Source organism: Cricetulus griseus, chromosome 5 (genome assembly GCF_003668045.3).
Source record: "Cricetulus griseus strain 17A/GY chromosome 5, alternate assembly CriGri-PICRH-1.0, whole genome shotgun sequence".
NCBI lineage: Eukaryota > Metazoa > Chordata > Mammalia > Rodentia > Cricetidae > Cricetulus > Cricetulus griseus.
In genome coordinates, this window is record NC_048598.1 from 31279229 (window position 1) to 31304529 (window position 25301).

The following is a 25301-nucleotide window of genomic DNA, read 5'->3' on the forward strand; positions in this document are numbered from 1 at the left end:
TGCAAATGAGAAAGTGGTCTTATAGAAATCTTAACAATGTACCTAAGACCACATAGGCCATTATAGAGCTTTCTTAATCTTAAATTTGTCCCATATTGACTCTCAACAACTTCTCTGTATTAATTATTTGTAAACAATCTTGATAATACTTGATGTGGTAGTTTGAATGTAATTGGCCCCCATAAGCTCATAGGGAGTGGCATTATTAGGAGGTATGGCTTTTTTGGAGTAGGTGTGGCTTTGTTGGAAGAAACGTGTCACTGTAGGAGTGGGCTTGTCCTTTGCTCAAGCTTGGCTTAGTGTGACAATCAGACCACTTCTGTTGCCTGTGGTTCAAGATGTAGAAGTTTGAGCTCCTTTTCTAGCTCCATGTCTGCATGTATACCACATGTCACACTATGATGATAATGGAGTAAACCTCTGAACATGTAAGCCACCCCAATTAATGTCTTTCCTTTAGAAGAGTTATCATGGTCATAGTGTCTCTTCATAACAATAGAAACCCTAACTAAGACACTGTCTTACCTATTTTGTAAGGGTGGCCATATTCATTTTATTAGCTCTTATCTGAAATCTTACATTGTGTTAAATTGTAGTTTGTAATTAGTAGTACCACAGAATAACAAATGAGAATTCGAATGGACTGTTATCTAAGAAGTAGAAACATATTTTCTGTTGGTGCATAAGACCAGTGAATGAAATGCAGAGCAAGACAGAAATATAAGGGTGTATCAGACAAACATGAATTATATGATTTGTAATATTTTGAGTTCCTTATTTTCTACAACAAAGAGTATTATATTTAAGTGATATTAGGTGGCTTATAAGATTTCTAGTTTATGAGGCAAAAAGACATAGTTTATGATTCAAAAAAGAGAAAATACAAATAAAAAATATTTATGAGCCTGTTTCTACCTTCTTATTCTCTTCTTTGTATAAATGTCTAATTATATTTGTTATTATTAGACAACCACTGTGACGTTTTGTTTTCTTCAAGACGGGGTTTCTCTGTGTAGCCCCATCTGTACTGTAGTAGCCCCAGCTGTCCTGTAGACTAGGCTGGCCTCTGCCTCTGCCTCTGCCTCTGGAGTACTGGGATCAAAGGTGTGTACCGGACAACTTTTGTTTTCTTAAAAACAATCCTTATATTCCAGATAAACAAAGTCAGAATAAATGAAGAGTCAAGATGGTGTCAGTCATATTAGTCTTCAATGTTATATTGTGTCAATTGACAAGCAGCAGCCACTAGTTATGACAAGTGTTAGATTGAAAGCAATTGTAAAATTTGCTAATGTTTTTCCATTTTTAAGCCACCCTCAAAGAAAATCACATATGAGGGTGCCTCATGGTAGCCCAGCAGAACAGCTATACCATTTAAATGGATTTGTGTTTTCACCAACAAAGAACTGGTAGCTTTTGAGATTAGTAGACAAGTACTTGATTTGTTCTTCAATTCCTGGCATAAAAGAGTGCTTTTTCTTGTCTCTGTTGCTCAAGTTTGTCTTTGATTGGCTTCATGTAATCTTTGATAATTATCTCACAGGCTTCTTTTGTAAAACTGGTTTCATAAGTTCATGATACTATCAGTGCCAGTGATTATTGTACTTTGGGCCCCAGGGCCTTCAGCGAAGGCATTTCTACTAGTGACAGCCATCAGTGGTGCCTTCTTCCTAGAGATTGTCTTCTCTACCTCCAGGCATATGCTTTCAGCCATTTCTAGGTTCTTATTTCAGAGGCCATCTGACTGTGTTTGATGAGGCCTAGGTAGATAATCCTGATTGTGTCTGGGTGACAGCAACACTAATTTGGCAGCACCTCAGAGCTTAAAGGTGCCTAATGCATCCTGAGCATGTCTGGGGGATGGGACGGGAAAGGCGAGGAGGAAAGGGCTCCTTTTAGTGTTTAGTGTTATATATTAATTTGATTCTTTGGCAGTTTCATACATGTCTATAATACATTGCAGTTATTTTCTCCACTGCTGTCTCTTTTCTTCCTCATATTTCTATCATCCTCACCTCCTACAAGCCCCCCTTTCAGATTTATGACTTTTGATTTTGTTTTTGACCCATTTAGTTTAGCCAAAGACATCTGTGTGACTTGGGTTTGGCCTATTGGAGTTTGGTGGGATCACCAGAGATACACAATAGAACACAATGGTTCCCCTTCTTCCCAAATCTATCAGTAGTAAATAGTTCATCAGTGAGGGGTAGGGTACCCTGATCCTTTTCTCTATCCATGGCTGGCTGATGATAGGCCCATTCATGTACAGATATAGTGTAGCAATCCATAGTTGTTAGGAATTCATGACTGTAATGATTGTGTTGTGCTTAGAAACTGCCTCTTGTCCTTGTGTTCTTGATCTTATGTTCCTTTTGCTGAATAGTTTTTGTCAATTTCACACAAACTAGACTCAACTGAGAAGGAACCTCAATTGATGAATCTCCTTCACCAGATTGGCCCGTGTGCACATCCGTGGGGCATTGGGACTACCCAGCTTACTGGTGGGTGGTGCTGTTCTCTGGGCAGGTGATTCTGGGTTATATGAGAAAGCAGGCTGAGCCAGCATGAAAAACAAGCTAGTAAATAGTATTCCTACATTGTTCTGCTTCAGTTTTTGCCTCCAGGTTTCTGCCTTGAGTTCCTGCCCTGACTTACTCCAAATAAACTCTTTCCTCCAGAAGTTGCTTTTGGTCAGTGTTTTATCACAACAGTGGAAAGCAAACCAGAGCACCCCTCTTCCAGAATGTTCATCAGCCTTAGAGGCGAGATGTAACTGTCATGGCTAGGGCTAAGTCCTCAATCTTTTCTTAATCTCAGCATCTTGGTTTTTTTTGGATAATCATAAATATGTAGTAGAACGTGATTTGATGCTATGTCAATATTTTTAAATGTGGTGTTTTGAATAGGCTCATATGCTTGAATGCTTAGTCACCAGGGAGTGGCACTATTTGAAAGGCTTAGAAGGATTAGGAGGTGTGGCTTTGTTGGAGGATTGTCATTGGGGGTAGGCTTTGAGGTTTCAAAAGCTTATGCCAATTCTAGTGTCTCTCTTTGTTTGTGGACAGAATCTCTCTTAGTTACTTCTCCAGCATCATGCCTGCCTTGCCACCATACTCCCTGCTGCCATGTTCCCTGTCAAAATGATAATGGATTAAGCCTCTGAAACTGTAAGCAAGCCTCTAATTAAATGCACTTAAAATTTTTTTTAAATAAGACTTCCTGTGGTCATGGTGTCTCTTCACAGCAATAGCACAGTGACTAAGACACTAAGTAACAGTATTAAGTTACATGATAGGGTCTATCTATGACCTCCCTCACCATGGGATTTTGACTGGGGTTTACAGTATCAGGCATGAGTTCCCTCCTTTGGAGCAAGCCTCAAATCCAGTCAAAGGGTGATTGGTTATCTCTAAGACTTTCATGCCACTATTACAAAAGTGGGTCTATTTTTCTTGGCAGGTTGATATTGTAATTCATAGGGTTCACAGATGGGTTAAGACATTGATGGACTTTGTTCTCCAGCAGCCCACATAGGTAGGGAGCAAGCTTTCCAGCTCAGTTGAATTTCTGTATGTGATGTGTTCAGCAACAGTTTTAGTATCTATTATTTTTTTAAAACATAATTTTTCTTTATTCTTGAGAATTTCATACATGTATACAATGAAATATACTTACTGTCATTTCCCCTTTCCAGCTCTCTCTCTATCCTTCCAACATGACCCCTCCCAACTTTATATCTTTCTACCACTTTTTGATAACTCACTAAGTTCAATTACTGTTGCCAATAAATATGTGCATGGGTATGAGTTCATCCACTAGAGCATGGGAGACCTGCCAATGGGAATATCCTCAAAAAAGAATGAGTCTCTCTCCTACAACAGCTAATCAGCTACTGATAGCACTTCATTAAGGGTTGGGGCCTGCAGAATACCTTCCCCATTCATGCTAGAATTTAACCTGGCTTGATTTTGTGCATGTAAACTACAGATGTTGGAGTTTATGAGTGTAATAGGCGTATGTTCTTCAAAAGACAGCATTTCACTGCATTTCTCCTCAGGCACTTAGAGTCTTTCTACCTCCTTTTCCATGCTCTCCACCTCTTCCTCCTCTATGCTCTCCTCTTCCTCCTCCTCCATGTATACAGTGTTCTGTATCCCTACAGGCTAGAAGAGGGTACCAGATCTCATTACAGATGGTTGCTGGGAGTTGAACTCAGGACCTCTGGAAGAGCACCCAGTGCTCTTAACTTCTGAGCCATCTCTGCAGATCCCCTGCTGTTCTTTAAGCCTTTGTGTGTTGGAGTAGAAGGAGGTGTTACAGATATGTTACCATTTAGGGCTGAGCCCTCAGTCTCTTTTTCCCAGTACTTTGACTAATTATGTATATGTTTTAGTTAGGATTTCTATTGCTGAAATGAAACACTGTGAATAAAAGTAACTTGGGGAGGAAAGGTTTTATTTAATTCACCCTTCAACATAGCAGTTTGTCATAGACATAGCTAGTATTTCTGTGATGAAATGCCATGAGCAAAAGCAAGTTGGAGAGGAAAGGGTTTATTTGGCTTACACATTACTGTTCAACATTGAAGGAAGTCAGGACAGGAACTCAAACAGGGCAGGAACTTGGAAGCAGGAGCTGATTCAGAGGCCTTGAGGGAGTGCTGCTTACTGGCTTGCTCTCCATGGCTTGTTTAGCCTGCTTTCTTTGGGTCTTCCCACATCAATTACTAATTTAAAAAATGCCCTGTAGGCTTGCCTTCAGCCCTGTCTTACAGAAGCATTGAGGTTCTCTTCTCTTAGATGACAGTAGTTTGTGTCAAGTTGACATAAAACTAGCCAGAACCCAGTTCATTACAATACATACAAAGCAGGTATAGCAGGAACTCAAACAGAGGCAGGAACTGATGCAGAGGCCATGGAGGAATGCTGCTTACTGGCTTGCTACCCATGGCTTGCTCAGTCTTCTTATAGAATCCAAGACCACCAGCCCAGGGTGGTACCACCCTCAATGGGCTGGGTCCTCAAACATAACCACTAAGAAAATGCTTTACAGGTTTATCTATAGCCAGATCTTAGGGAGGCATTTTCTCAGTTGAGGTTCCCTCCTCTTGGGTGACTGTAGCTTTGTGTCAAGTTGACATAAAAACCAGTCAGCACAACATCTCTGCATTGGTTGCTGACCACTGCAAAGAAAAAACTTCTCTAACCAATGATTAAAGCAACAAAGGTCTATTAGTGATTATAAACATAAATAAGTAGATTTGATAACATGACCATTTAGGAAAAACAAAAACAGGCTTTACCATAGGACCTATGACCTACTCAGCCATGGGCTTTTGAGTAGAATTTCAGTACCAGAGATGAAATTACTTTTTATGCTGTGGGCCTCAGATCCAATCAGAAGTCAGTTAGGTATCTGTAGCAGTCATGCCATTATTGCAACAGTACGTACATCTTGCTTGGGAGGTCAGTATCATAGGATGCAGAGTCCATTGATGTCTTTTCTTCCCTAGCAACCTCTATAGCACCTTCTAACAGTGTGAAAGCCAGCCAGCAGGAAGTTTCCTGGTCAGTTTGAGATTGATTTCTCAATCCTTTATTCACGTATCTATTGATAGATGCCTTTAGGTTGTTTCTACTTTGAGAATAATGCTGCAGTGTGAATGCAGATCTCTCTTTAGGATGTTCTGATTTCATTTTACTTGGCTGTATACCAGAAGAAGGATTCCTGGGTCAGATGATGGTTCTGTTTTATCTTTCTGTATTTGTTTTCCATATTGTCTGTACCAATTTATAGTCTACCCATAGTACTCAAAGATCCATTTTCTTTTATACCGTTACCAGTGCTGTTTTGATAATACAGCTGTCCTAATGGGGTGAGGTAATACCTCATTGTGGTTTTGATTTACATTTCCCAAATGATTAGTGCTATTTAGCAACTTTGTACATACCTGTTGTCTATTTGTATGTGTTCTTTAGAAAATGTCTATTTAGAGTTTTCATCTGTTTTTTAAATTGACTTTTTTTCTTTTAAGTTACTTGTGTGGTTATAAATATTTTAGATATTAACTCTTATATGATATTTGGTTTACAAATATTTCCTTCCATTCCATAGGCTGCCTTTTTATTTGTTGTGGTAGAAGCTTTTTAGTTTGATGTAGCACCTTGTTTACTTTTCATCTTTGTTGCCTGAGCTTTGGCTGTGGTATTCATCATCATTTTTGTCTACGACAGAAGAAGATTTTCCCTTGTGCTTTTTCCTTCCAAGGGATTTTACAGTTATAGTGCATATTTTTAGTTCTTTAATCTATTTTAACAGTTATCATTCTTTAAATACCAGTTTTCTTGCACTTATACTGAATAAAAATATATAGTTGCCTAAGTAAAATACATGCCTTTTTCTTTCCCCAACCTTTACTTAAAAATGTATTTTGAGAGCTGTACAGATGGCTCAGTGGTTAAGAGCACCAGTTACTTTTCTAGACAACAAGGTTTGACTCCCAGCACCTACATGGTGGCTTACAACTGTCTAATTCCTTCCATAGGAGAGCCAGTGCCCTTTTCTGGCCTCTGCAGACATTAGGCACGTGTAGACAAAATACCAACACATGTAAAATAAATAAATGAATAAATAAATAAGGCAAGATAAAATATGTTCTTGGGTGCATGTGGGTAAAATAGCTTAATAATATGTTGCTATATGTTTGGTACTTAATAATTTTCTTATGAGCTCCCCTTTAAGTTAGAATTTCCTGAGTAGGCATTTTTAGGAGAAAGTTAATATTATGAATTTGAAAGGACATTTTAATTTTATGGAGTGTTAGAGCTTTATGGTTTTCTGTGTGTTGATTTCTGTCATTGTTTTATTCCATAAACATTTATTAATAAGGCTGTGTATGGATTTTGTGGTAGGGAAGCAGAGGTGAAAGATTGACGACAAGCCGACAGTCATGTTGGGGAAACTGCAGTGTAACAAGGATGAAGCATCTTTCAGTAAAACTTCAGAGGAGCATGTGTCCTCAGCTGAGTGCCTGTTAAGGCTTCTTGTAGTACTGGAGTTGAGTTTAAAGACGGCAGGAGGAATTACTTTGGTAGTTATATGGAAATTTGAAGTAGTATATCTGTTCATCTAGACCCGGTGGCAGCTCTTCACCTTTCAGAAACAGTGCAAAAGCTTCAAAACGTATTTCAGAAACGGATATAAAGGAAATCATTAGGGTTTTCCCTGACACTCTGTTTATTTTTATATTATGTATGATGTTTGTTGTTTTTAAGGTAGTAAGTTAGAAAGAAGGATAATTTAGAAGCAGTGGGGTGTTGCCTTAAAGATTGCACAAAATTGCTGGATGGTGGTGGTGCACAACTTTAATCCCAGCACTCAGGAGGCGGAGGCAGAGGCAGGCAGATCTCTGTGAGTTTAGGCCAGCCTGGTATACAGAGCAGGTTCTAGGACAGCCAGGACTGTTATTTAGAGAAACCTTGCCTCGAAAAACAACAACAACAAAAGATTTCATAATGTCCATTCTTGTGAAGGGTACTAGTAGCACAATTTTATTTCATTTCTGGAGTGACAGAAGCAGTGATTTTATGTCTTCCATCTAGACTATTGATGATGTGGGTGGTGTAGACCATGGCATCTGGGTCAGTGCAACAGCAATACAGAAGTTGTAGTGTTATAACTGGGCAGGTTGAAGTGTGCTTTTGGGCATGTTCTTGCCTATATGGCCTTTATGATTCTGGTTCCTTGCTTTTCTGGTGATTTAAAAAATGTTTATAGTTTTTCTAAATAACAAAGAACTCTGATGGAGGAACTCACTTTAGAGGGATTATTTAATTTTTATTATATCATAATTATTTTTTTTCTGTGTGCATGTACCATGATACACATGTGGAGTTCAGAGGACAATTTGCAGTAGTCATTTCTCTGATTCTACATGTGTCAGGCTTGGTGGCAGATGCCTTTACCCTTTAAGCCATCTCACTAGCCTCTGGAGGGATGATTTTAAGGACCTCTTTAATTTTGCAATCATATTGGTCTATTCATTCTTTTTTAATTGAAAGTAGATTCTTTTCTCATATAATATATCCTGATTATAGCCCCCTCCTTTTAATGCTCCCAGTTCTTTCCCACCTCTTTTCTGTTCTGGAGCCACTCTCTTTCTGCCTCTCATAAGAGAAGAACAGGCTTCTAAGAGACAACAAGCAAACACAACAAAAATGAAACTTAATAAGGTAAAACAAAAACTTTCAGATCAAAGTAGGACATGGCAACTCAACAGGAGGAAAAGGGTCCCATGGGAAGGCTCAAGGCCCACTTATTCTCACAGTAAGGAGTCCCATAAAAATACTAGGGGGACTGGAGAAATGCCTTAGTGGTTAAGAGCACTGGCTGTTCTTCCAGAGGACCTGGCTTCGATTCCCAGCAACCACATGATAGCTCACAATTGCCTGTAATTCTAGTGCCAGGGAATCTGACACTCTTACACAGATATACATGCAGGCAAAATCTGATACCCTCACACAGACATACATGCAGAGAAAATACAAATGCACATAAAAAAGCTTATAGCTATAATAAATAATCATATAATAAATAATCATATAATAAATATGCAGAGGACTTGATGTAGACCCATGTAGGCCCTCTATGAGCTCATATGTGTTTAGTTGATTCAGAGGGCCTTGTTCTTTTCTTGTCCTCCATCACACCTGGCTCTTACTGTCTTTCTGCCTCCTCTTCTGCAGGATTCCATGAACATTGAGAGAAGGGATTTGATGGAGACCTCCGATTTACTTTGTCTCTAAATTATGTCTGGTTGTGGGTCTCTGCATCTGTTCCCATCTACGGCTAGAGGAAGATTCTCTAAGGATGACTGGATCTATGAATGTAGCAGAATATAATTAGGAATCATTTTATTGAACTTTTTTTTGCAACCAGGATTTTTTTCCTTTTTTTAAAAAATTAGAAGCAATCATTTTACATACCAATCCCCCATTCCCTCTCCCTCCCACCCTCCCATGCTCCCTACCAACCCCCCAACCCACCCACTCCCCAAGGATGGTGAGGCCTTCCACGGGTGGATCCTCCAAAGTCTGTCACATCATTTGGGGGAGGGCCTAGGCCCTCCTCCGTGTATCTGGGCTGAAATAGTATACCTCCGTAGGGAATGGGCTCCCAAAGTCCATTTGTGCACGAGGCATAAATACTGGTTCCACTGTTAGAGGTTCCATAGCCTGCCAGGCCTCCTAACTGGCACCCACATTCAGAGGGTTTGGTTCAGTCAATGCTGGTTCTCCAGTGCTCTTACTAGGACAGGTCAGCTGGTTCTGTAGGTTTCTCCAGCATGGTCTTCACTGTTTTGCTCATTCTTCCTCCCTCTCTACAATGGATTCCAGGAGTATGGCTCAGTGCTTAGCTGTGGGTGCCTGCTTCTGCTTCTATCAGCTACTGGATGAAGGGTCTGGTTTGGTCCTATGCAAATCCTCAGAGCTCATCTCAAAGTTGGACACAGTAGTCCTCGTCCTCCTCGTCCTCCTCGTCCTCCTCGTCCTCCTCGTCCTCCTCGTCCTCCTCCTCCTCCTCCTCCTCCTCCTCCTCCTCCTCCTCCTCCTCCTCCTTGGGTCTGTTATATAAGCACTCCTGAAGGGGTAGAGACAGTATTCCAGAAGATCCCCTGCCTCAAACTGATACTTTTGATTGACCTCATATATACAACCATGTGCACACATAGACAATGAAAATCTTTCAGCCGGGCGTTGATGGCGCATGCCTTTAATCCCAGCACTTTTGGGAGGCAGAGGCAGGTGGATCTCTGTGGGTTCTAGGCCAGCCTGGTCTCCAAAGCGAGTGCCAGGATAGGCTCCAAAACTATACAGAGAAACCCTGTCTCGAAAAACAAGACAACAACAACAACAACAACAACAACAACAACAACAACAACAAAATCTTTCAAGTATTATTGTCCTTATATCTATAGTTTGTTAGTTGTTCTTTGAAGAAGGTGGTTAGTTCAACTTTTAAACACTTGGAGAATTCCTTTTGAAAATATTGTACTTCAGTGTGAAACAGAAATGGGGTGTGGTGGTGCACACTTTTAATTTCAGCACTTGGGAGGCAAAGACAGGTGGATCTCTGTGAGTTGGAGACCAGCCTGGTCTATAGAGTGAGTTCCTGGACAGCTAGGGCTATGTAGAGAGATCCTGTCTAAAAAAAAAAAAAAAAAAAGTCAGAGAATGTTAAGACTTACTTAAATTAATTACTTTCACTGCTTCATTAGAGATTGTTAAGTGAAATACACCTATACTGTCTGCTAATTTCTTTTCTGATACAACATCTTATGTAGCCCACACTGGCCTTGAATTCCATGTATGTCCAGGTATGACCTTAGATTGTTCACCTTTCTGTTCTGTCTCTTAAGTGGTAGGATTGCAGGCATGTGCCGATGTGTGTGATTAGTGGAGCACCATGGAGATGAGTACAGTGACTGCTAGTGTACTTTAGTATTGCTGCTTCACTGTGCTAAGACACCAGCTGTTTTACTTACTGTTGCTTTTGTATAATAATATCATTATGGTAAAATAGACAAATGATGTTTTAATATCATTAATTGTTGTTAATTATTAACATTATTGTCAAAACAGCTTTGATTATGTAGGATCTCTGAAAGGGTGTTGAGAAGTTATAGGGTATGTATGGTCTAAACTTTGAAAGTCGAGGAGTAACTCCATGGTAGAGCATTTGCCTGGCATGCTCAAGGCTCAAGGCACTGAAAAAAAGTAGGTATATTTGGTATAGCATAAACCTTGTATGAGCCTAGCATTTATTGCTTAACAAAGTTCTTGCTTTTCTTATGTATTTTATAGAGAAAATATATATTAATGGTATTAAAAATGTGAGTATTTAATGTCTCAGAATATATTTCTTGGGGTTGTTAAGAGTAGGCTAAGCCTCTCAGGGGTGGCACATGCCTTTAATCCCAGCAATTGGGAGGCAGAAGCAGGCAGATCTTCCTGAGTTCAAGACCAGACTGGTTTACAAAACCTAGTTCCAGGACAGCCTCCAAAGCCACAGATAAACCCTGTCTCGACACCCCCCCCACCCCCGCAAAAAAAAAAAAAGAGTAGGCTAGATCAGGGCTGGAGAGATGGCTGGGTGGTTAAGAGTGCTTGTTGCTCTTTTAGAGGATCAGAATTCAGTTTGAAGCACCCATGTAGAGCAGGTCACAAACTCCTGTGACTCCAGCTCTAGGGGGTTCACTCATTCTTCTGGCCTCCATAGGTAAACACATGCAAATATGCATACACAGAAATAAAAAATATGTAATTTTCAAAAAGTAGTATTGGCCTAGTGTGGTAGTATGCACCCTTAATGGTAACACACAGAAGAAGGCAGAGGCAGTGGATCTGGTCTGGTCTACATAGTAAGTAACTTATGGCCATCTAGACCTCCACAGTGAGACCCTGTCTTAAAAGAGTATGCTGGAGCAAACATTTTCCCCTGCTGGGACAGGGTTTCTCTATGTAACAGCCCTGATAGTCCTGAAACTCACTTTGTAGACCAGGCTGGCCTTGAACTCACAGAGATCCATTTGCATCTGTCTCCAGAGTGCTGGGATTAAAGATGTGTGCCGCTATGCTTGCTTGAGTGAATATTTTTGTATACATAACTATTGAATCTTGTTTCAGAATTTATATTCTTGAGAACTCTTAAAAAGGGATGAGGAGTTAGTTTGAGTTTGACAGGGATGCCTTTGTTTGCTATTCAAGGTTTAAGAAATGGATTCTCTGTAGAAGTGTCTTCCAATTCAAATCTGTAAGTGATAGAATGGTTTAGTGAAAACACACTTGCTCGAGAACACACACACACACACACACACACACACACACACACACACACACACTTTCTCTTGTAGGAATTACCTGTAAAGGTCTCCTAATTATATCAATAGTAAAATAGTGTCCAGTTGGTTAATTCAGCAGCTTAGGAAAATAAATTCTCAAGTGCTTTCTATAATTTTGACTTGTCACTTTCAGTATATTGATATCTCCCTTCATTAATTAGGAAGGCTACAACAAGACACCATGATGTCAGGAAATTAGAAAATAAATGCCTTCTCAAAGCATCTATTTACTAAGCAAGGATTTCTTTTTCTTTTAAAGGAATCTCACAGTGGACTTCTTAAGTTATAGTGACCAGAATTAGATCACCTCCTAGTTGAAACTATTTACTGACCAAGGTAAAAAAACAAAAAACAAAAAACAAAAAACAAAAAAAACAAAACAACCAAACAAACAAAACAACTACCTGGGCTGTGACAAGAGAGGAGAGACGGCATCACCGTTCATAAGCACATGAAAGTAAGGGAGGCTTACTCTAATTTACTTAAATTATCGAAGAACTCTGCAGATGTAAAGGAAGATATAGATTAGAATGATTTATTACACAGGAAAAAAAGAGTATCTGCTGCCTCTAACTTTATGACTGTTAACCAGCATATATTATGTTACCTCTCTAATTTAAGAAAATACCTTTAAATAAAAAGATGAGAATAAATGAGGAATAAGTATAAATTGTAATAAACTTCAGGGAAGGACAAATGCCCTGCCTATAGAGACTTGAGAGTAACAGTGATGAGATAGTTGGGTATTGATGACTGAGGGAGTAATGCAGAACATACTGTAAAATTTAGATAAAGTAATATGCTGATAAATAATCCTTTGGCTTATCTTAATTAGGTGCATATAACTCAGTTTTGCTGTTGTACAATTTCAAGGACATGGGAAGTTGAGAAGACTAAGAAAAGGACAGGGAAAGGATAGATGGGAGTGAGGAGCTGGAGTGGAATGGATAGGTGTCTCTTCACTCATGTTTGTAAAGAGACAGTCAATAAGTGATCTTAATAAATAGTAGCCCTCCAGCCTCTAAAAACGAGTGTGAGTGTGTTCCTTCCAGAAATCCCAGGAAAGGAAATTGAGATGACAATATGATTTTTGAGAGAGAGAGAGAGAGAGAGAGAGAGAGAGAGAGAGAGAGAGAGAGAGAGAGAGAGAGAGAGAGAGATTTCTAACTGTAAAGACTATTCAGCACTGACTCTCAGGGGAAGATGGCTGGTTTGAGGTTTTAGTCAGTAGATGAATGAAAAAGCAAGACCCTTAAGTAAAAAATTATAGTGTAGGCAGTGAACACTTTCAAAAAGCTTTTGAAGCTGGATGTAGTTCTGAGTCTAAATATTTCCAGTCAAGTTCTTTTCTAACATCCTGCCTCAGCTTGTCTTACCTCACTTTGGTAACATTTTGGAGTTGTTTCAAAAAAATCAAAATGGCAAAACGTGTCTTGCTTATAAATGTATTTCTTTTTTTAAGACATGGTCTCATTATGTAGCTCTGTTTTGATTTTTGTAACTGGCCTTTCTCAGTATGGCCACATACATTTTCTTAAGACTTTTTTTTTTCTTTAAGAAAGCAACCAGGGGTCATGGTGACATACACCTTTAGTCTCAGCACTCAGGAGACAAAGGCAAGTAGATCTCTATGAGTTCAAGCCTCATATATAGACAGTTCCAGGCTAGTCAGGGCAATATAGTGAGACCTTGTCTCAAAACAACATAGAAACAGAGAAATGAACCAAAGTTACCTATATTGTTTAAAACCAACATCAGCTTTTGTGAACATCTCTTGTGGCATATTCTAAGACTCTTTATATGAGTGTGTTTTAGAGTTGTGTGACTGCAGATGCCCAAAGCATCATGCTTGGATCCTCAAGTCCTCACCATGAAGACCTCCCACTGATGAGGCTCGAGTGAATCTAAACATGATAGCTTGCTTAACTCAGACCAGCATTACAGCATTGCTTTCTCCACATTGTGTTGTGTATTGCATATTTTTATTTATTTTTGTGGTACCAGTTATCAAACCCAGGGTCTCAGACATGCTGGAAAAGTACTCTACTACTGAGCCATATTACCATTTCCACACTTTGTTCTTTAACAGTGAGCCACTACCCAGAACTTAAGAGGCAGAAGGAAGCCAGATCACTGTGAGTTCAAAGCCAACCTGGCCATCATAGAGACTTCAAGACCAGCCAGAGACACATAGTGAAACCTAGTCTAAAAAAGAAAAAGCCACTAAATGAGCTGGCACTCAAGGTGATGGAGACATTGCATTTACTTTTTGAAGGGGAGTGTATTAAAGTATTTGTTGACAACAATTAAAGCTTACACTCCAGTGTGATTTGTAGATTCCATCAGGCAAGTTTCTGGAGAGGTTATTCTGATTTTTACTTCTACAGAAATAGGCTAGGCATGCTGAGGACCAGAAGAAGGGGCTGAATGGTTCATGTTTAAAATAGTAGTCTCCTGGCAGCAGTTCTTGGATAGTCTATTTTATTAATAGAGAAGCATCATAGAACTGCAGTACTACAGTGTTTTCCACAGGATTTAGCAGGTCAAATAACCAAACTACCACTGTGTTATTTTTCTCATTGTTATGACAAAATACCTGACAAAAGCAACTTAAAGAAGGAAGGGTTTATTTTGGCTTCACACAGTTTATCATGGTAGGAAAGGTATGGTGGCAGGTGTAGGAGGCAGCTTGGTCACATTGCATTCATAGTCAGGAAGCAGAATGTCATGACTGAATAGTTTTGTGACTCAGCTCTCTTTCTTGTTTTTTTATTCAGTCCAGTATCCCAGTGCATGGAATACTACTTCTCATGTTTAGGGTGGGTCTTCCCAGCTCAGTGAACCTAATTTGGGTAGCCCCTCACAGAAGTTTGTTTCATGATACTCTAAATCTCATCATGTTGGTAATTAATATTAACCACCACAAACACCTATTTTATTACCCCTTCAGTTTGTGGTAACCAAAGATAATTGTCTTTAAATTTTGGAACTCAAATGGCAAAAATGTCTGCTTTAAAATGTTAAGCCAGAGGCATGGAAAGTCATTCCACAGCTCAGGGTTGGGGTAAAGTAGGGACAACAGCCTTTCTGTCTTTAGCTTCCTCTTCTTTGTTATGTTTTTCCATGATTGTTTTCTTTGAGCTCATAAACTCCTCTGCTAGATTTTCTAGGAATGAGAAATCTGGGAGGGATTTTTCAATACTTCCTGCCTTCTTGTTATTCATGACAATGTCTGAGAAATATGAGGAGACTTGGAGATAGATGCCTTATAGTCTTGAGATGTATCTTGAGGATCTACTGTTAAAGACTATTCAGTAAGTAAGTGTCCTAAATAAGTGTAATGATGGAGAAAATTATAGGCAGCTGGCTTAAAAACTATAGAGCATTAAGGGGATTAAAAAGATTTATTTCTTTGAGAAACATTGACATCGGTGTTATCATTTAAAATAATACATTTGTGGCTGGTAGGTGGCTCAGCAGCTAAGATGCTTGCCCCCAAGTCTGATGACCTGAGTTCATTTCCTGGAACCAACATGATTGAAAGAGAGCTGACTCCCATAAGTTGTACTCTGATCTCTACACATACACCATTGCATCCATACATATACATACACATACACACTAAAATAAACGTAATTAAAAATGTGAAAAAATAATACATGTGATTATACTTTCAGCAGTTCAATCTCTTCTGCTCGATCCTTTCTCTAGACTATAATTGGTCAGCTTGGTTATTCAGAGGCTGACTTTGTAATTTGTCATTACCGGTGTTATTTTTCTTTGTATTTGGCCCTTTTACTGCCCAGTTGTACCTCTGCTGATATAGATATGTACAGGGTAAGAAAGGCATTTTTTTATATTTTTGTTAATTAAAATTTTGTTTGAAGTAGGAAATGCAACATATATACATATATGCATGTTTGTATATGTGTGTGCACATATATGTGTATATGTATATTTTAAACATTGAAATCTAGGTGTACCTTTCAAAAATCAAGGCTTTGATATTGGGTCAAGGCTTACTATCATCTTGTATTTTGGCCTTATGTACTCATATTAGTTACATTTCTCATTGTGACAAAATACCTGACAAAAGTGACATAAGGCAGGAAGCAAAGGTTTATATAAGAGCACAGTTCATCATGGCTGGGAATTCGTGGTAGGAGGAATGTGAGGAGGCTGGTCACATTGTCAGGAAACAGAGAAAAATGAATGCTGGTGCTTAGCTTGCTTCACCTTTTTTCTCTGATTGTATTTTTTGAAACTATAATTATATTATTTTCCTTTTCCCTTTCCTCCTTCCAACTCCTCTCATGTAACCCTGCTATTCTCATTCAATTTCATGGCCTTTTTTTGTTTAATTTGGAGTATGTGTTCCTAAATATTTAAGTACAGCTTACTCAGTCCATATAATATTACTTGATATTGTATGGCCAGTTGGTATGCTCTTCCCTGGGGAAGGCTGTTTTTGCTGCTCTCATCATCCCTAATTGCCTGTAGTTCTTTGTTTAGGGTTGAGGGCTTGTGCACTTTCCCCCTCCACATTAGCACGTTTATTGACATCATCTTTGTTCAGGAAGGTCATGTTTGGACAGCTATGCTGATAAGACTTGATAAGTGTAGTTTCTCTGATATTTCTAGGAGCTACAACCTCACAGCAAACTTCCTGTTCCTCTGGCTCTTAACAGTCTTTCTGCCTCCTTTCAAGATGTTTGGTGAGCTTTAGATGCAAGAGTTGTGTTGTAGATGTGTCAACTTGGAACTGGGCTACACATCTCTGCTTTTTTTTTTTTTTTGAGACAGGGTTTCTCTGGAGACCAGGCTGGCCTTGAACTCACAGAGATCTGCCTGCCTCTGCCTCCCGAGTGCTGGGACTAAAGGCGTGCTCCACCAATGCCTGGCTCACATCTGCATTTTGATTGGTTATGGTATTCTGTAATGGTGAAGTTTTTTTGATGAGAGGTGAGAACTACATTTATCTATGGGTATAAGGATAAATATTTGTAATGTATTTATGGGTTTAGTAACATTTGGTTGTAGGTTATCCTGCAAGATTTGTGACTTCATTAGCGCTTGGTAATTAGAGAGATTTCCAGTACCAGGCATGATTTACCTCTTGTTGAGTGGGTCTTAAGTTTAATTAGAGAGCTGTTCGTTATTAACTAGGTATGTGTTCTACTACTGCACCTTCCAGTAACATGAAAACTAGTCCTTAGGGAGGAGGCTATCAGGTTAGATACAGCTCTCAAGTGCATGGTGTCTTCAGCAGTTGGGACTCACCTTCTACCTCTTGGCGGGTCAGCCAAGGGAATGGCAATAGCCTACAATATCTTTCATAGCCCTGACCACCAACCCAAAAAAGGGTTTCTCATGCCTGGTATTGGAGTTTTTGTTAGATAACCTATGACTCTTGGGGATAGCATTATCATCCTACATTTCATTTAAACTTTGCATGTATATGCATACACAGACTTACATGTATTATAGGTATTTTTAGATAGTTAATGATTCCTTGTGAGTTTTCAGACATCTTTACTGTTGTATTATCCCCTCCCTCCTCTTCCTGTGTTTATTTCCCCCCTCCCTAATTAAAACCCCCTCACGTTTCCTATTTTCTCGTCAGATGACTTGCACCCTGCTATTCCCCTCTCTGTTGCTCCTTACACCCACCACCTGTGCAGCCGTCCCTTTTTATGTAAATTAATCCATTTATTATTAGAGGCTAGCCAGGTCTCAAGCAGTAGCATTTCTACTGGTCTTTCAGTTCCTTCAGTCTTCTGTTGGCAGAAGTAGTGCTGTAGGTCCAGGCCCCACCAGCCAGTTTTCATGCAGGAACCACAGTGCCCGATGCCAACAGTTTGTCTCTTCATCTTGGTCTTGTCACAGAAGGAGCAAGTGTACTTGGCGTGCTGGCTGATTTCACTTTTCTTCACCATTTTCCGGAGGGAGGCACCATAGCGGGTCCGTATTTCCTGACGATCTGGACCTTCTTGGTGCATTTAGCCATGTCGCCTGAACCTAAGCCCAAGCCCGGAGAGAAGAGACGCAATGCGCAGGCGTGGTTTTAGAGCGTGTGCGAAAGTGCACTGGCCCCTTTTTATTTCTCTGATTTCTGCAGTTACTCTAGATTAAATGTTCAATCTGAAGATTGGGGGCCAGGAAGTCAGATATGAGATGACATGCGAAGTTTGTTTTTCTTGTTCTGAGTTCTCATTAAACATGATCTTATCGAGTTTCATCCAATTACCTGAAAGTTACATGATTTTATTTTTTGCTGAATAAAAATAGGTGAATGGTGAATGGTATTCCATAGTGTATATGTACCACATTTTCATTATCCATTGCTAATTGAAGGACTTTTAGGTTGCTGTTTGAATAGAACAGCAATGAACATGGCTGAGCTCTGGAATGGAATGTTGAATCGTTTGGGCATATGTTGAGGAGTAGTATAAATGAGTCATATGGTGGATTTATTTTAAGCTTTTTGAAGATTTTCCACATTTATTTCCAGAGTGGTTGCACTAGTTTACTATCTCATGACAATCTGATGCCCATACTAACACACATACACAAATAACTTTTTAAAAAAGCACAAGTTTATTAATGCTCATTAACTACATATAATGTATCAGGCACTATGGGGATATTAATTAAAGTTCAAGTAAAATTAGTCATGTTATTGGCAGCCTATAGCATATTTCATTATGGAAATGAGTGTATTCAACTATACAAATATAATGCATAGTTGAATATACTCATTTCCATATGCTAATATTGGAGTGAATACAAATTTTATACTGAAATTAACATAAACTTAAAATGGGGTTGTTATATTTCTAAATTATGCCATTAAAATGGAAAACATTTATTTCCTCAAAATTGATATTGAGCTACTCATTTAATGAAATCAAAAGTCTATAATTGCCTTTATGTCATGCTGCTACATAAGCCCTTATGTTACAAATTTGAAAAAATGAACATGACATGGAGTGCTAACTGTAGGGTTTGATTTTCCTGTGAGAATAAAATCATGGGAATATTCTTCATGTTTTGGAGAAGGAGAGTATGTGAGACAACTATGAATTAGTCTAGATGTTCTGTTTTGCCATTTGAAATACAAGTTTTAAGAATTGCACATATTTAAGGTAAACAACATTATGTTTTGATATATGCAAATACAGTAAATAGAATGGTGTCATTTGTTTGAGCTTGTGGATATTGTGAAAAAGGGTTATTAATAACAGGATGTAGCAAAATTACCAACATTGATCTTTCTAAATATCTTGCAGATACTTACTGCAAGATATTTGTTTACTGACTCCTTTACTGGCCCAGGTACATTAGCAAAAATCCTGTGGTGCTCCATTTAGAGTTTCATATGTGGTGGTGTGTGCCTTTAATCCCAGTACTCAGGAGGCAGAGGCAGGCAGATCTTTGTGAGTTTGAGGCTTCCTAGTCTACAGAGGGAGTTCAAGGACAGAGAACTACACAGAGAAACCCTGTATTGAAATAACACAAAAGAGTTGTGTATACATAATAGAAAGTCTCTCTAACTTAGGAACAAAGATTGTCTAAAACACACACTTAGTTGTATCTAGTTTGTTTGATGCTAGAAATTGTAAGGGTCTGATTTCAGGTTGTAATGTATTGTTCTTTAGGAAAAGAATTCTGGATTTCTTTATGGAATAGTTATAATTTACTGATTATGTTCTAAAAAGTACATGATAAAAATAATTTAATGTGTGGCTTCCCAAGTTTCCTAGGTTGTCTGCATTAAACCTTCTGTTAGGTTAATCATTCTCTCAAAGGAGGAAATTGAAATGTGTTCTTGGCTTATAGAAATTTGACATGTTTTGACAAGAGTATGAAAAGCAGAAAAGGCGTCATCTTTTGCTTTTCATAAAACCTTATTTTCTGTTACTGATTCACCACATTAGGTGTTATTAAAGTGCTGCACTTGGGTTCTAATGGAAGGTTGATAATATCTAGCATTTTATGCACAAATTGCAAGATGGCACATTTAAGTAAACAGTTTAAGTAAGGTGTTGAGAGAGACAGACTGGAGGGAGGGAAGTTACTTGCTGATATTTAGAAAAAGAAGTTTACTGTGCTGCTTTCTCTGTTTATATCTTGAGAACAGTTTCCTGTTGAAGAAAAGATGATTTTGTAATATTAAAATGTCACATCTATGTATAATTTTTATGTGTTAGAGAAAATAGGGGGAAACTACTTAACAAGAATGGTAACTTTCATATAGAATACATGAAATTTTATTCTAGTTCCTTTGTTCAGAGCAGGAGAGAGACCTCCTGGTACAGGACATCTAACACATCTTTCAGGGATATGTATGTGTATCTAGTGTCCACTGTGAGGCTCTGGGTTTCCTCCCTAGCACTGTGGGTAAAGTTGGTGAGACTGAGCAGAAGAGAATCCCTGCCTTATTTATTACCTTTAGGAGAAAATGACAATTATTTTGTTGTCTGTTAGGAAGATAATTAGGAAATTTAGTAGGAAAATGCCTTTGTACTTTGTGTTTAGGTTTTGGTTTATCGTAAAATTCTCAGGTATGCACTCAAGAAAAGGTGTTACTTAGGAAGCATCACTACTATGTGGCTATACATTTGCTATTGGTGTCTGTTACCTACTATGAGGAATCATTTGTTTTATTTTGTACTTATAACCTGTTTTATGTTTCTAATGGCAGAAATAATTATTTACTGTGGTATTATCTCTCTGTAACTAATTCTACTAAAATAAATGTCTTTGGATAAACTGAATATCAAATCTTCTAAAAAAGGTTTTGTAAAGAAACCAGCATTTATCTTTCTGGCATAAATAAATGACAGTAACATGAAATAATGTATAGGAACCTTGAATTTATTAAATGAGATTTGTAGATTTGCAACTTAAAGCTTTTAGGCTTAAGTGATTTTAACAGTTTTAACTGTTGCTTTATTATTTTACTTTTTAAAAAAATTTTTACAGGGTGCCAGGGTTCAAACCCTGGATCTTGTACTTGCTAGGCAAAAGTGCTACCTCTGAGCTGGTTTCCATCTGAATAACTGTGACCTTGAAGTGTGATGTTAGCTACAGAGGGAAATAACTAGATTTCTTTACTTACGTTATTTTAAATGTTTTATAATTCTTATAATGGGATTCATTTTCAAGGTAAGAATAGAGCTAGATTTTCTTATGTCTTCCTTTCATCTTAAGTTTATAAAATCCATGTAAGTACAGAATAAAAGTTTTTATGATGGTTTTTGTGAGAGCCTTGAGATAAAATAATCTTATTTTTTCCTATTTTGATCAGGTGTGAAATTCATCAGACTAGAAAGGTTCTTTCCTGAGAGCTTGAAATTATTTTATTTTTTTAAGAGACAGAGTCTCCTTTTGCTCTGGTTAGCCTTAAAATCTCTATGTTGTTGAGCATGAGCTAACTCAAGATCCTATTGCCTCTGTCTCTGAAGTGCTGGGAGTACAGGTATGTGCTACCATGCCTCTCTTGAAAGTGGTTATAGATGAATGGTACATAAGAAAATTATTCTTGAATTTATGTAACCTCATATAGAAGATGCATGATTTATAACTTGTAGTGCAAGTTAAGGAACTCATTGTTACAGAGTTCTCTTCAACTTCCCATAGATAGGTACTTTTCTTTATGTACTGTATTTTTTATCTTTAGTTCTGTTTTGAGAGAGAGGATCATTTTATTTATATTTATTTATTTTTGAGATCCCCTCTGGTGTTTTTTTTTTTTTTTTTTTTTTTTTTTTTTTTTTTTGTGTGTGTGTGTGTGTGTGTGTTGACCTGGTTGTCCTGAATACTATGTAGACCACGTTGACCTTGAACTGAGTTTTATTTTATATTTATGCTCAGTAACAAGCCAAGACAAGGGGTTTGCTCTATATGGCTTAATGTTTGTGGAGAGTTGGAGGAGAATGCTTTGGAAGTTCCAAAATTGTTTTTCTTTATTTTTTAAAAAGAGAAAATAGTCCACAAGGTATATATGATGATTTGTTGTAGGTACTATGACCTGAAGAGCCTATAGGATGATTCCTGTTTATAGTCTGAGCTTACAGTATTAAATAGTATATACATAGTTGACTTACAGTAGATATTTGAATGAATGAATTCATGGTATATACATTAAAAATTCTTTGGTGTCTTTTGGGCCAGTATTTTTCTTCCATTTTTGAGATCACATTTAGGAATCATGATATATCATAGTTATTCATTCCATTATCTCATAGTTATTTATTCCATTATCTCAAGGTTGAACAGATGTAATTAGCGATTTACAGAAATTTTTACTTTATCCAGTGTCCCATATTTTTGCACTTTTTCTTTTTAAACAGTTGTTTAAGGGTTACTCAGATTTTTCAAAGATGAAGTGACTAGTTTCCTCATTTCCAGATCATTCCTACTTTTAACCTCAATATAAGTATGTTCTGTCTCCTCACCTTCGGGCTATTAACATCTCAAAATAATTATGTAGATTTGAAAAAAGGACATGATACAAAAAGTGCCACTTTGTAATAGATCTAGATTTCCCTTGTTCTTGGGTAAGTCTGTCTTTCAGCCCTCCCTCCCTGATATATAGTAAGATGGTAACTTGAATAATAGCAAATACAGTGGCTGATTGTTTACTAATGGGAAAGCAGAGTTAATCAAGAAGGTTGATGATATATTTGACCCAAAGATCAAGGAAGATTATAATTGTTAAGAGTGTGGAGCATAGTAATTTTCTATTTTAAGATATTGGAGGCTACTTGTTTTCTGGAGGTAGGCTACCTTTATTCTTTAGCTATCTTAAAAAGTTATTGAAATGGTAAACAAGAAATATGCTTTAATTGAAAAACACTGTTGCTGATGAAAATTCTTGGAAAGAAGTTGTATCTATAAAGACTGATTAGAACTGCAGTGATGTGGAGAGATTGGGATGTTGCAGATTCAGGGCTAATTACCTTATTTTGGGCTAGCTTTAGCCCCCTGAATAATTTCTTACTCACCTCTGTGTTGGGACTTAACATTCTGTGACTAACAGGTAAAAATGTTTTGAAATCTGTTAACGTAGCAGGCTATTACCAACCCAGAAGCTAAGAATGTTATCAGAGCATATAAAGCCTAAAGAAAAGCTCCCCACATTTTGCTGTGACCACCTTGTCAGTGTGCCCACCATTGTATTTTGAGCTTGCTGCAACTAACACCCTGTTACTAAATAGATAAAACAAACCCTTTTAAAACCTATTGACTAAGTAGACCACTAGCATCCATCAACCCAAAGGCTAAGAATATCATCCAATAGCATCAGAAACCTATAGAAAAGATTCCCCAATCTTGCTGTGACTGTCTCACTGATTTACACACCATTGTATTTTGAGTTTGATTCATCACTTTCTTTGTTCTGTAAAACTATAAAATGTCATGAAACTGCTTCCACATTGGAACATTGAATTTGGGGTAACCTAAATCTGTGTCCTGACAATGATCACTCAAGATGACTCTAGAATAAACTATCTCTTACTCCCTTTAAGGTAAGAGCTGTATTTTCTGCAAAAACATTGGACATGTAAAAATCTACAGTTCATCTAGGTATTCTATGAGGGATTTTATGAAAAATAAGTATATAAAGTATAGTCTCTGCTATAAAATAAACTTCAGCTCGTGTGTGTGTGTGTGTGTGTGTGTGTGTGTGTGTGTGTGTGTGTGTGTGTGTGTGGTGTATGGTGTTTAAAATAAGCATAGCCTCTCCTCTGTTGCTTCAGTCCGTTACATCTTTTTTTTTTTTTTGTTTGTTTGTTTGTTTGTGTGTTTTTGGAGACAGGATTTCTCTGTGGCTTTGGAGGCTGTCCTGGAACTAGCTCTTGTAGACCAAGCTGGTCTCAAACTCACAGAGATCCGCCTGCTTCTGCCTCCTGAGTGCTGGGACTAAAGGCGTGCACCACCGCCCGGCCTGGTTACATCTTTTATAAAAATAAAGTTATCACAGGTTGCCTTGTTTGGTCAGATTGATTGCCTTACTAACCATGTGATCTTGAGTATGCCATTCAACAATTTCTTGTTTATTAACTAAAGAAATGTATTAATACTACTTCTGTGTTGTACTAGAGTTTCACAAGATAGAATGTAAAGTTTTTAGTTCAAAATAAACACTCAATAAGTATTAGCTGTTATTTCTATAATTCTTTGAGAACCATGATTCCATGATGAAAAGCAGGTTCTTTGGAATCTGGTAGATTGATTTTGCATCAATTTTTTAAAAAATTTATTTATTAGTTCTAGTTAGGGAACAAGCTTGTTTCAGATGTAAGTCCCTTCTCCCTCTCCCTCCCCTCACCCCCATCCCTCCTCCCCCACCCCAGCCTACCCCCACCCCATCCACCCACCACTCCCCAGGCAGGGTAGGGCCCTCAACAGGGGCTCTGCAAAGTCCACCAAATCTTCCTGTGCTGGTCCTGGGCCCTTCCCCATGTGTCCAGGGCCAGAGTGTAACCCTTCACGTGGGATGGGCTCTCAAAGTCCCTTCTTGCACCAGGGAAAAATACTAATCCACCACCAGAGGCTCCCTGGAGTGCAGAGGCCTCCTTATTGACATCCATGTTCAGGGGTCTGGATCAGTCTTGTACTGGCCTCCCCGACAGCATTTGGGGTCGATGTGCTCTCCCTTGTTCAGGCCAATTGTTCCTGTAGGTTTCTCCAACCTGGTACAGACCCCTTCGCTCTTCATTCCTCTCTCTCTTCAACTAAATTTCCGATTTCAGCTCGGTGTATATCTGTGGATGTCTGTCTCTGCTTCCATCAGCCACTGGATGAGGGCTCTAGGATGGCATAAAGAGAAGTCATCAATCTCATTTTAGGGGAAGGGCTTTTAGGTTATCCTCTCCACCATTGCCTGGATTGTCAGATCATGTCATCCTTGTAGGTCTCTGGAGATCTCCCTGGTTCCAGATCTCTTCTCGGACCTATAGTGGCTCCCTCTGATATGGTATCTCTCATCCTGCTCTCTCTCCTCTATTCTTCCCCCAACTCAATATTTCTGCCCCTCCATTTCCTCTCCTCTATCCTCTTCTCTTGCTCTTATTGTAGCAGCTCCCTCCCTCCTACCCTCATGCTCCCAATTAGTTCAGGAGTTCATGCCACTTCCATTCCTGGGGACCATTTATCCCTTAGAGTCCTTCATGTTCCTAGTTTCTTTGGTGAAGAGGATTATAGGCTGGTAATCCTTTGCTCTATGTCTAAAATTCATATATGAGTGAGTACATACCATGTTTGTCTTTTTGTGACTGGGTTACCTCACTCAGGATGGTTTCTTCTAGTTCCATCCATTTGCCTGCGAATTTCAAGATTCCATTGCTTTTTTCTGCTGAGTAGTACTCCATTGTATAAATGTACCACATTTTCT

The 25301-nt window shown here is 38.5% G+C and overlaps 1 protein-coding gene and 1 pseudogene across 2 annotated transcripts in view; one reads left to right on the plus strand and one right to left on the minus strand.

The window, feature by feature from the left end:
* Positions 1–25301, plus strand: part of Rabgap1l (RAB GTPase activating protein 1 like) — a 560109-nt gene that overhangs the window by 14636 nt on the left and 520172 nt on the right. The window lies entirely within an intron of this gene.
* Positions 17649–17906, minus strand: LOC100751047 (annotated as a pseudogene).